Below are 12,181 nucleotides of genomic sequence, written 5' to 3'. Positions count from 1 at the left end.
AGTTTTCGGACCAGGTTCCAAAACTCAGACGACTTGTTACACTTTGCAAGCTATTTGTGCTTGGGCTTCCGAATAGTCTTTTTTCGGAAAAGTTTATAATTCTGATTATACTTCACGTAACAGTCCTTTGAAAAAATTGTATTATACTTCTGATATGCGCTCAGCCAAGTGCATTCCTTCTCAAACCAAGGTTCTCTATGTACAGTTTTTCTTTGACTGTTATTCGGTATTTGGTATGCTCCTTTAATGCTTTTTTCAATTTTGTTCAGACTTGCGTCGTATTGTTCCATCATCAGAAGTGGATCTACATAAACGTGTTCTATAGTTGAATGCAGATTCGTTTGACCAGCGTAGTTTTGGAATCAGTTGCATTTGTACATTGGTTTCATTTTTTTCTTCCCCGTTAGTAAAAGGATATACAAAGAGGCATGTGGTCTGAAAACGGTTTCTTTTCTTATTCCAGATTTTTAACAAATGTTCTCCAGACACCACCTACCAAACTGTAGCCAATGAACGAACTTCTTTGTTTTCCCACGAATGAAAACTCACCCAATTTATCACCACCACTTACACCATTTATACCACGGAGGCCGATAGTTACTATATAAGACTCATTTAAAATTTTGTAAAGAATACTCTACAAGAACAACGCCCTGAACAATTCCAAAACCCTATTTAAAAAAACGTTAACTACATATTATATTATAGATAATTGTACCCCGAAATAGTTCTCATATCATTTTGTGCAAAAGCAAAGTTTTTGTTATTTATCCAAATTACCAAATCCGAAGCTTGGTTGATATTTAAGAAGAAAAAATTCAAATAAATCTCAAGGTAGAAAATGATTAAAATGCTTATGCAAAACGTCAATTATTGTCAATTGTAGAACGTAGTGACTTGAAGTCAAATGGCATTGACGTTGACAGCTTGGTTAAAGTCGTTGTCAAAAAAAGATTTCCAACTCAAAATCTACCAACATAGTGTCTTGTCTTTTGAATTAAATGTAGTGTATTGGTTGTCTTTTTGATTGCTTGTCCCAAATTTAAGCCTGTTGGAGAACCGAATAATGAGATTCCTCCCTGAATATGTTTTTTTCTAGCGAAATTCCCACAATTTTGAACTGTTTGAGAACTGTCGTGAGAGGCACGGAATTAAGGAAGCAATATAATTTTTGGTTTCTTTGACATACAAGTGTTCGAATATAGTTCAGTTAACGGGTTATTTCCATTTTATTTACCACATGGTCAAAAATCATCTCTTGGAAAGACGATCATTTGGCGTTTTTGTTTTTTAGTTCAGAGTTAGCACTGAGCAGAGTCTGAGCGAACAGGGCCCTTATTATGAAATACGAAACGAACGGCAGAAAAAACGAAACCCAGAAAAACGAAACTCATGGCTTGAGCGATTATGAGAAACGAAAATGGAGTCAAGGAAATTTTGCCAGCCAAAAATGAAAAATGGTATTTTTTTTAAACGCAACTTACTTCGCACCTATTTACAAATGTCAAAATGTGAATGTTGAAAAAGTTTTAAGTTTAAATTTGATTGGCATTCGGTTCTGTAAAATGTTTTTTCATTGCGATTACTTTCTTGAAACCGAAGATGAATCTGAATCCGAAGGAGAAATGCGTGTAACAAGGGACTTTAAAGAGATTCATCCGACCCAATGAGCCTTTCAAGTTCCACGTAACTAAATGAAAATCCTTTTGTGCATGCTGTATTTAAGTAAATTCCTAAAACATTTTCAGGGTTCAAGCAACTTTTTCTTCTGAACAAGGAAGCGTTTAAATATGTATTGGATGAGATTGATCGACACCTTCCAAGTTTTTATTCTACATGTACACCAAAGTATGAAAGCTACCATAAAGTCTATTTGTTTAGCATTCATTGTAGGCCTAAATATTAGAAATGACTTATTTTTATGTTTTTCACCATTATATTTATTTTTAACTTACATTTTTTCTCCATCAAAATGAAAACCAAATACAAAAAAAAAGAGGCTAGAATGCGACCCACACTGATAACTTCCCATCCCGTCTTTCGATTTGTCTTGCTTAAAAGTTTTTCTATATGTACTCGTATCAATTTTTACCAAATTTGCGTACTATTTTTTGTAGATTTTATTTTTTATGAAAAAACGGACTGTTGGATTTTTATATAAAAATTACTGAATATCGAAAACAATATTTTCTGTGAAATAAAATAAGTTTGAAGCCAATATTTCTAATTTTTGAAAAGCTATTTGAGCCGAAAGTGAATTTTTACCAAGATTTAGTATTAATTTTTTTTCAGATTTTTATTTTTTATAAAATACTGTCAATTAGATTTTTCTCAAAATTTTATCACATGTCAAAAACATTATTCTTTGTTGCACAAAATTGTTTTGGAGATGAAATCATATTTCAGTCGTAAGATTTTGGAGGTGACAAATTTTTTTTTTCAGTTTTATTGATTTATAAAAAAACCGTTATATTGATTTTTTTCAAAAAATATACCTGTTTGGTATCACGTTACAGTATATTATATAAAATTTAATTCAAGTCTCTAGCGTTTTTGGTTCGTAAGATATTTAGGGTTTACCAAAATGTTCACCTTTTTCAAACTGCTTTGGTAAAAAAAACACCCACTAAATTTTCTTGAGCACCCTTTCTGCATCTTTCTGTCTTATTATCTCTATAACAATATTTATTTGAAATCGATATCTCTTCTGGTTCTTGAGCTATGGACGACGAAAAAAACGTCGCGAACGTACGGACGTACAAACGTACGTACACACGCACGCACAGACATCTTTCTAAAAATCTTTTATTTCGACTCTAGGGACCTTGTAACGTCGAGAAATGTCAAAGTTTTCAATTTGACAGTTTGGATCCATTACAATAACTTCCTATGGGAAGTAAAAAACGCCCATGGTTAACAAAATAAAAAAAAACAAAGAAAACAATCGTCAAAAATTAACATTAAGAAGAAAATTAAAATTAAGAATACAAAGAAATAAAATACATTTGGACTGCGACTAACACTGATAACAATCACACTCGTTTCCGAATTTTCTAAAACCCTACAAAAAGTATTATTAACAATATTTTGTGTGGGACACACAAATTTGAAGTCAATATTTATCTTTGTTTTTACAATACTTGAGTCGAAAACAATTTCTTATTGATTTTTTTGACATTTTTGTGATTTGTAAATAAAAGTTGTCAGTTACATTTTTCTTTAAAAAAAATTATTTAAAAATAGCAACAATATTTTTCATATAATAAAATAAGTTTTATTTCAATATCGGTTTTTGCTCCCGATATTTTTAGTCCAAAACCAATGGTTTCAACAATCTTACTACCTGTAAACCAAATTTATTTGAAGTTAATACCAGAACTGGTTCTTGAAATATGGCCGACGATAAAAAAAAGCCATCTTCAAAAAATGTTTGATTTATATTCTAGGAAACTTGAAACGTCTTGAAATGTCAGAATATTTAATTCGATAAATCGGACCAATTGCAATAACTTCCTAAGGGGAAAGTTAAAATAACCTTCAATTTGACAGACATACCCTCATTAATGCGGCTATAATCAAAGTCCCAACTGCCAAAATTGACAGTTTCTTTGTTTATTATCACTTTTCACTTTTTGTAGTTTGGATAAGCGATTGTGTCAACTCGGTTTGATTTCGTTTTAATTCAAGTTACATATTACTCATTTTTAAGTTGCGTGCAACTAAGTTGCCAAGTGGGTGCCATACCTAAGTTATTTGATCGCCCATCTACTATCTCTCTAAAATACTAAAACTACTTAATGTTAGTTCGATATAACTGTAAGTTTCCTTTTCATGCAGACGTTACTTTCGTTTTTTAACATTTTTGTAATTGTGGAAGTTTTTAATAGTTTATAAGAGTTTTTGATTGCTTTTGTTTGGTTAAATGTAATTTTTGAAATTGTGGTTAAATCTTTTTTCAAATTACTACATACAAAAAAATTAAAAGGCTGGAGAAAATTTGTTGGTTTTGAAGATGTTTTTAAAATCAAAAGATGGACAACAAAGATGAACCAATTTAGAAAGAAGCACTTAGGTAAATTTTGTATTTTCAAATAAGAATCAGAATCGTAAGTCTCCTTAGCAAATAACCACTTAAATCACTTTAACAAGAACTTTATTTCAACTTTCCAGTTTATACTAAAAAAGGTCCCCCTTTAATATTTTTAAAGTCAAAATTCGTTTCCTAGAAAATGTTTAAAAAAGACGTAAGCTGTTTTGCCTTTTAAACAGACAGATAGTAAAAGGAAACTTAAGGGGATACTTATTGATTTTAACTCAAAACAAAAGTAATCTTCTTAAAGCCTTTAGCTATGTGCTTCCCTTAAAACTTTACATTCAAATTAATTTCCATAAATTAACCATAATTTCGCCTTAACAAGTGTTTCATCTTTAATTATATACAATATCCTTACAATGTTTCTCATCAACAGTTTATTTTCCTATTAAAACAGATAATCGGCTCATTACCACTCCTACTCTTACTACTAATAATAATAATAATATCCTCTTTCTACAACACAATCAAAGTAAATATAATTATCCTTTCAAAAGAAAAATATCCTTTCATTGATATTTATACATCTACAGAAATACATGTATATACATGGATACATAAAAGCCGACCAAAAAATAACTAGCACTTAATGCCAAATAGATAGTTGACAATTAATCGCCTTCTAGTTATTTTATAGGTATACTTATATATAAAGACATCCTTGTCAGACCCTCTATAATAGAGATACTAGATAGAGAGCCAAAGGAAGCTTGAAACATTAGAGACAATTTGTTAACCATAAGTGCCTCAAGTTCAAACACACTCGCAAAACGCCTGAAGGATTAAAATTAACTTACAAGGATGATCCTTTTTTGTAAAAAAAACCTTATCTATTCGGTAGCACACTGACATTTCATATCCTTTTACTATATTTTGCTTTATTTTTTATATTCCTGTCGTTGTTTTTGTTTTGGTTTGTTTTATTTTGGAAAATCAAAAAGGACTATAACCTTATACCTACTTCTTTGTACACTTTGTAAGGACGACACCAGACAACACTCTATGATGAGATGATATCTGATTGAATTCGATGATATTATTTCGACCATCATCCAGGACACGTTGACGATAACGATGAACAAGGACGATGGGAGTGCGAAGAGAGAAAGAGAGAAAGAGAGAGAGAGTGAGGATGGATGTGACAGGCGACAGGACATCAACTAATCCACAATGTCAAGTGTCTAACGATGCGTTAAATTTGAAATGATGCCAAGAATTTTATTTTTGAGAAGATAATCCAAACTGAGTGATTGTCTAGTAGTTCGGGGGGAGGTGGGATGGGATGTGTGTGTGCTTAATCGAAGGATAACGAGTGATTTTTGAAAAGTGAAACCATCTCGTGTATGAAAGAGGAGAATTCACTTAACTTAAAAAATTTTGTTTAAATACATAAATCGAAAACCACAAAGGTCCTTTTAAGAAGATTTTTACTTTTTTTTTTAAATTGAAGTATTTAATTTATTTTGGTAGGATTACTCAAGGATTAGAGAAGCTAATTATTGAAATTGTTAAATCTGTCTGGGTGCGTTTTGTCTGTCTATCTGTCTGTCTGTCTAACTGTCGTAAATTTGTAAATGCTTTTTGGGTAAATTTTAATCTCGCCAAAAAATGTAAGAATGTGGAGAGTTTTTCAGTGCAAGGATAATACATTCATTTCCTACTATCTCTATATACTTTTTGGTTTGTGCATTGTGTAGAATTAAATTTCACGTTCCATAATCCTTTTGTAATTACTTTGGAATGGATAAATGGATAAATCGAGGAACGTGTAATTATCTAACTCCTGGAAATGTATTTAATTCCCAGATAAAAATGAAATTTGTTATTTTTGTCTTTCTCGGAGGTTTTTTTTGTTGTGGAAATGGCTATTTGATTTACAAGGAAAAGAAGATAAATTACAAGGTTTTTTTTGGGAGATAACGACTTAATAATAATAAGAAGAAAAAGAACAAGAGCAAATAGTAAATCACATTTAAATATTTTGAATAATATGTTTTATATCGTGAGCCATTTAACTAGAAATACGGTAAGACGGACATTCAAAATTCCTTACAAGGGCTTTTTTCAATAAACTGTGATTATATCCAGGAACTTAAATGGACATTTCGAGCTTTAACAGTGACCAATCCTACTTATTTACTTAAGGCCGCGTTACAGTACGGGGCGGACCTGGGAATCAACCAACATGCGTCGCCAGCCAGCTCGGTCCACAGCTAGCTGTCTCCAGTTTCACACGCCAAGTTGGTTGAGGTCTTCACCCACCTGAGTGCGCCACCTGAGTAGCGGTCTTCCTCTACTGCGCTGTCCCTCGGGATTGTATTCGAAGACCTTCCGGACTGGAGCGTTGATGTCCATTCACTCTACATGACCTAGCCATCTAAGCCGTTGGACTTTAATTCTGCTAACTACTCGTAGGTCAGTGTCGCTGTACAGCCCGTACAGTTCTTCGTTACATCTTCTCCTCCATTCTCCATCTATGCGTACGGGAATGAAAATCACCCGAACAATTTTTCTCTCGAAGCATCCTAAGATGCTCTCATCTTTCTTTGATAGGGTCCGGGCCTCAGCGCCATAAATGAGAACCGGAAGGATGAGTGTTTTATAGATAGTGATTTTAGTTGCTCGAGAGGGTCTTTACTTCTCAATTGGCTTCTAAGTCCAAAGAATCAGCGATTTACAAGAGATATTTTTCGTTTGATTTTAGCGCTGGTGTCGTTGTCTGTGTTTATAGCGGTGCCTATTTAGACAAAGTCCTTAACTACCTCGAAGTGGTGACGTTTTGTCCAACACGTCGTTGTTCAATGACATGACTGTGCATCGCCTTTTCTAAAACCTTTTTTGACATCAAATGCATCGGAGAGATGTTTTCCGACCTTGATAGAGCGGCGTGCATTCTCCATCGTCATTCTGCACAAACGGATAAGTTTGACAGGGATGCCAAAACTAGACATGGGTCTGTAGAGCTCTTCCCTATAGATGCTGTCATACGCGGCTTTAAAATCGATAAATAGATGGTGGTTATCGATTTGAAGCTCCTGGGTTTATCCAAGATCCGCCGTAGTGTGAACATTTGGTGGACTTTCCTGGTCTGAAGCCACAATGATAAAGACCTATCAGCTTCAGACATTCACATAATACGGCAGAAAGGATCTTATATGCAATGTTAAGGAGACTGATGCCTCTGTAGTTGGCGCTCCTTTTTTATGTATTGATCAAACCATGCTGAGATTCCACTCATCGTTCATGCTTCCTTCTGACCATATTTTGCGATGCTGTCAGCTCCAGCAGCTTTGTTTGACTTCGGTTTAGCTATCTTCACTTCCTCTAGGTCGGGTAGGAATTGTTGATCTGCGTCACCTAGGTTGAGTGGTTCTATCTCCCTTACAGAGGAATTTTGTTCGTCATCGCCGTTATATAATTTGGAGAAGTGGTCTTTCCATATTCTCAACATAGACTGCGGTTCTACTACGATGTTCCCTTTACAGGCTTCGGTTCGTGGCTGGTACCCTCGGGAGGTTTTTTTACCTTTTTGTAAATTTTAGGAACCTCATTCCTGTTGTGAAATTCCTCTATCTCCTCGATCGAGCACTTCTCGTGCTCTTTTTTTCAATTAAGAAGCGTGTTCATCTCTAATCTTCTGCTCGTAGAGCTCGCGAGCAGGTCTAGTCCTTCTGTGCAGCACCATTTTGTATGCTTTTTGCTTCGCTGCGTGTGCTTGCCGGCATTCGTCGGCAAACCAGGGATTTCGCTGTTGTGGCTGTGTAACATTTAGCACTTCAGAGGCGGCATCTCTGATGGCTGAAAGGCAATGTTGCCACTGGTTTTCAATGCTTAATGCAGGAAGCATAGGACGTCTTTAGAGGTTACAAGAGATTCGATCAGAAAAGAACATGGCAGTCTCTTGTGATTGTAGCCGTCTAACGTCGAAACTACTCACAGTACTTCTTTGTTTTGGTTTCCATCGGGATATCCGTAGCCGCACCTTGGCTGCAACGAGGTAGTGGTCCGAGTCAATGTTGGCCTCTCGGAATGTTCGGATATCCTGTATACTGGAGAAGTATCGTGCGTCAATCGCAATGTGGTCAATCTGGTTGACGGTTGATTGATCAGGAGATTTCCATGTCCGCTTGTGGATATTAAGATGTGTAAACTGCGTATTAGCTACCAGAACTCTCGCCCCGCAGCGAAATCGATCAGCCTGAATCCGTTGTCGGAGGTGGTGTCGTGCAGGCTGTATCTCCCGATTATGCCACCAAACATGTCTTCTCTTCCTAGCTTGGCATTAAAATCTCCTAAGACAATTTTAATGTCATAGCCAGGGCAGAGCTCGAAGAATATGTCTTTGGTGTCTTCATCTTTCTGTTGGGGCATGCGCGCATATTAGGCTTATGTTGGTGAATTTAGCCTTGATGCGTATTGTCGTGATGCGGTCGCTCACACTGTTGAAACTCAAGACTTTTGGCCTGAGTCTAGTTCCAACAACAAATTCACACCCAAAAAGACGCTGTCTTTGTTCGGCACAGCCCCCAACCTGGAGGGCCAGATATTTAGTAAAACTCCAAAGATGGGGATCCGTATAAACCGCGCCTTATAGGCTTGGGTTTCGAATATGTCGAAGAAGCCCTATAAGGTGTTTACTAAGTAGCTCAACCTTACTGGAACTGTAGACGCCACCGTTGATTCCATCTCGAGAATTCGTCCGCTGCCGCCTGGATAAGGAGAGGTGCCTTAGTGGAAATACTTCTCTCGTTTGCTGCCCATAACAACTTTCCACTGGGGTTGGAACCCAATCTCCAGTTGAGGTACTAGGCACCCGATGTTCACCGCGGAGAGGTGAGAGTAGGAGTTGATAAAAAGAGGTGGGTTTTGAGAAAGACCTGTGGATGCTTGTGTCTTATTGAATGCACATGTCTACCAATTGAACATCCATTGTTTTATATACTTTTTGATATTTTTAGAGGTAGAAAGTTTGGTGTACAAAGTGCAAATGTAACTTCTACCACCAAATTCCAAATTAACAATGGTCTTCAACAGAGAGAGTTGAATTCGCCGATTCTCTTTAGCATTTACAACAACGATCTGATAGGTAGTCTAACAAAGGCAATTGCGTACGCTGATGATCTAATTGCCTACAGAACGGCCCGATTTCGATGAGATCCAACGATATTGTGACGACTGGAAACTGAAAATAAATGTCCAGAAGTCGGAGACAATTCTGTTCCGGACTCCGTTGGCGAGCAAAAGTATTGTGAAGTACCTCGGTATCAAGTAAATCAGTATTTATATAACAGACATAAAAATGGTGCTCTGACCAGGGCCAGAGGAGCCTTCGCTCAGACGAAACGTCTGTTTTGCTGCCATCTAAAGTTTTTCACGGGTACTGCCTTTTGCGAGGAATTGACAAATTCTCCAAGAGTAATTCTTGTCATGAAAAGTGCTTTCTCAAATTATTCGTTCGGATTCGGCTTAAAACTGTAGGTCCCCTCTATCCCTAAAAAAAATGACTCGCACACAGGAATGGTTGAGAGTTGTTAGTCACTAGGCCCCAGTTCTCAACGGACTATCGCGCCACTTTATTTATTTATTTTATTTAACACTGATTGATTTGCTCTGCATAAGATTAAAGATAACACTCGATTACGGAAAATCGGTTGAGAACAATCAAATTAACAATTAATTGTCATATCCCCTCCGAAAGAATTTGACTAATTTATTAGTAACAAAAACTTTTTATTTCCTTGGTCACCGAGAAAAAATCTCTTTGTCATTCTTGACTATGTCATTCACTCTTGAAGACAACTTATTTTATGTTACAAAACCTCGAAAGGCTTTTGTTCTTAGCCGAAAACGCCTAATTTATTTTATTTCGTAAACGTGTTTTGACAATTCATCAAAAACCTATAAATTTAGCCGACGACGAGACGATTACACTTTACCTTTCTCAGACTAAACCTATATCCATTCTAACATCCTTCCAGTTCCCCCTCCCCACATGGTAGCATATTATATACAAAGTGTTTATACTCTCACTTAAGGGTAATAAAGCATAATCACATATAATCCTTAGCATTATCAAAAAATCATAAATCGCAACCGCTGCGCTACTGGCTGGCTGGCTTCTTCGAGGAAACAACGAGAACGGCTACGTTGAAGTAGCGGAAAGCCACAGTCAGTCTTGTCTAATAAACACTCAATGTTCACTTTTCATATCGTTTCCTAAGCATATACCTAGAGCACCTTTAAAAAAGTACCCCACCTTTAGAAGAACTTGAAGAGTTGCTTACCATCAGCATGGTTTATGGCTTTAATAAACGGCAGCACCTGTGACCTTATTATTTATATCGTTCAAGCTTAACCGATATTTTAACCACCCTAACAGCCATCTTCTTTATGGTTTGCTCTTGCAGTTTCAACGCCAGCAGCAGCTGAAGAAAAATATGTTTTATGATGCCTGCAGGTGCCAGAGAAGAAGGTGGTTATGGCGGCTGTGGATAGACATTCTAAGGATGGCAATCGTAGTTATGTTGCATTTAAGCCAAATTTTACGATTCCTTCTTACTTTCTAGACAAACTTCTAGATAACTTCAAGACCAATTTTTCTTCCAAAACTAAAGCAAAATGTTTCGAAGTTCAAACTCATTAAGTAACCAATGCAAACAAAAAGACTTTTCCCTTATCGTTGTGTCCTTCCAGTTCCAGTTCTATAGTTCTAAGCGAACCTAATCAAGATTTAGGGATTTAGTTTTTATACATCGTTATATGTACATCCCTATCCACTTGGATGGAAGATCCTATATATTTAGATTTAGATAAAGTTTTTGAAGACATTTTGTAGAAATGTCATGGAACAAATAAGCTACAAGAGACAACATAAACACAACGACGGGAGCAAAAAATTGGAATGGAGGATTCTTTTGTCAACTTTAAGCTCACATATTCGTATTGGGGAAAGGAAACACATCATCCACCCAGAGCTAGTCAACCCGAAGACGCCTAATCAAAGGAGTTCCTTTTGTATACGGATCACGTCCGAGACACCCAAATGGAGTTCGAGTGGAAAAAAAGTTACCAAAAAATTCCACAACAACAACCATTTCCTATTCGAATTGAATCGAAATAGAAGATAAAATCTAAACGTAAAGAGTCTGCTAGTGATTGCCTGCATCAAGGGCGGTTTTTTCATCTTCTTTTTCCTTTACTTCTGATACAGTTAAGGGTTTCTATTTCAATTGGTTTTAATCGATTTATGTTGAAAACGTTTAGGACTCTTAGTTTGGGGAACATCAAAAAATGGAATTAGACAGTAGTAAATGGAAAACACTTATGGACATGAAATTTTGAAAGGATAAAGTTATTTTTTTTTTAAATTTCATATCGATATTTATTAATTTGCTTTGTCGAAAATTGTAATAAGTCCAGGTTGGGGTTTCTGCATTTGAATTAGGTCTCTTAATTTACAATAAGTTATATTAACTGTAGCTCTTGTTTGTAAGCGGTTTGATTTTCGAAATGTGAAGTATGAAATTCGAAGTTTAGTGGATGGAGTGTAAATTGACAACGAAATTGATTGAATATTGATTGAGAAATGCTAACTCCGATGTGTGAACTGCTATGCAAAGTGAACTCCTAAGTGTGATGTGTGAGGTGTCAAATTAGGGCAAGTCTACACAGATTTGTTCGTGTCAAGTTTGTTCTTCAACTTTTGTTGGTTTGTAAAATTTCAACATTTGACTTAAAAGTTGAATATACAAGCAGGCATTTAAAAGCTTCCAAATTTTCGATGAGTGTTGTCTATGGTTTGACAGTAGAGAGTGTTAAACTGTCTTGACATTTATGCTCACTAAGATTTGGAAATTCTTCATAAATCGTGATATGACAAGAGCTTCAGATGAATTGTCCGTAACCAAATACCTTTCAATGATACGTTATCTCTTCATATTTCTGGCAAATTTAATTTAAGAGCCTTGCAATTTCGTTAACAAGCGGTTTACTTGATTTGATCTTAAGACAATTCGTTCATTCGTTCAATATTTCTAACTGATAGATTTGACCTCATGGTAATATCTGACAGTCGGTTGTACTAAGCTT

This window comes from Eupeodes corollae, chromosome 3 (genome assembly GCF_945859685.1).
Source record: "Eupeodes corollae chromosome 3, idEupCoro1.1, whole genome shotgun sequence".
NCBI classification, from domain to species: Eukaryota; Metazoa; Arthropoda; class Insecta; order Diptera; family Syrphidae; genus Eupeodes; species Eupeodes corollae.
This window is presented reverse-complemented; position numbering follows the sequence as displayed.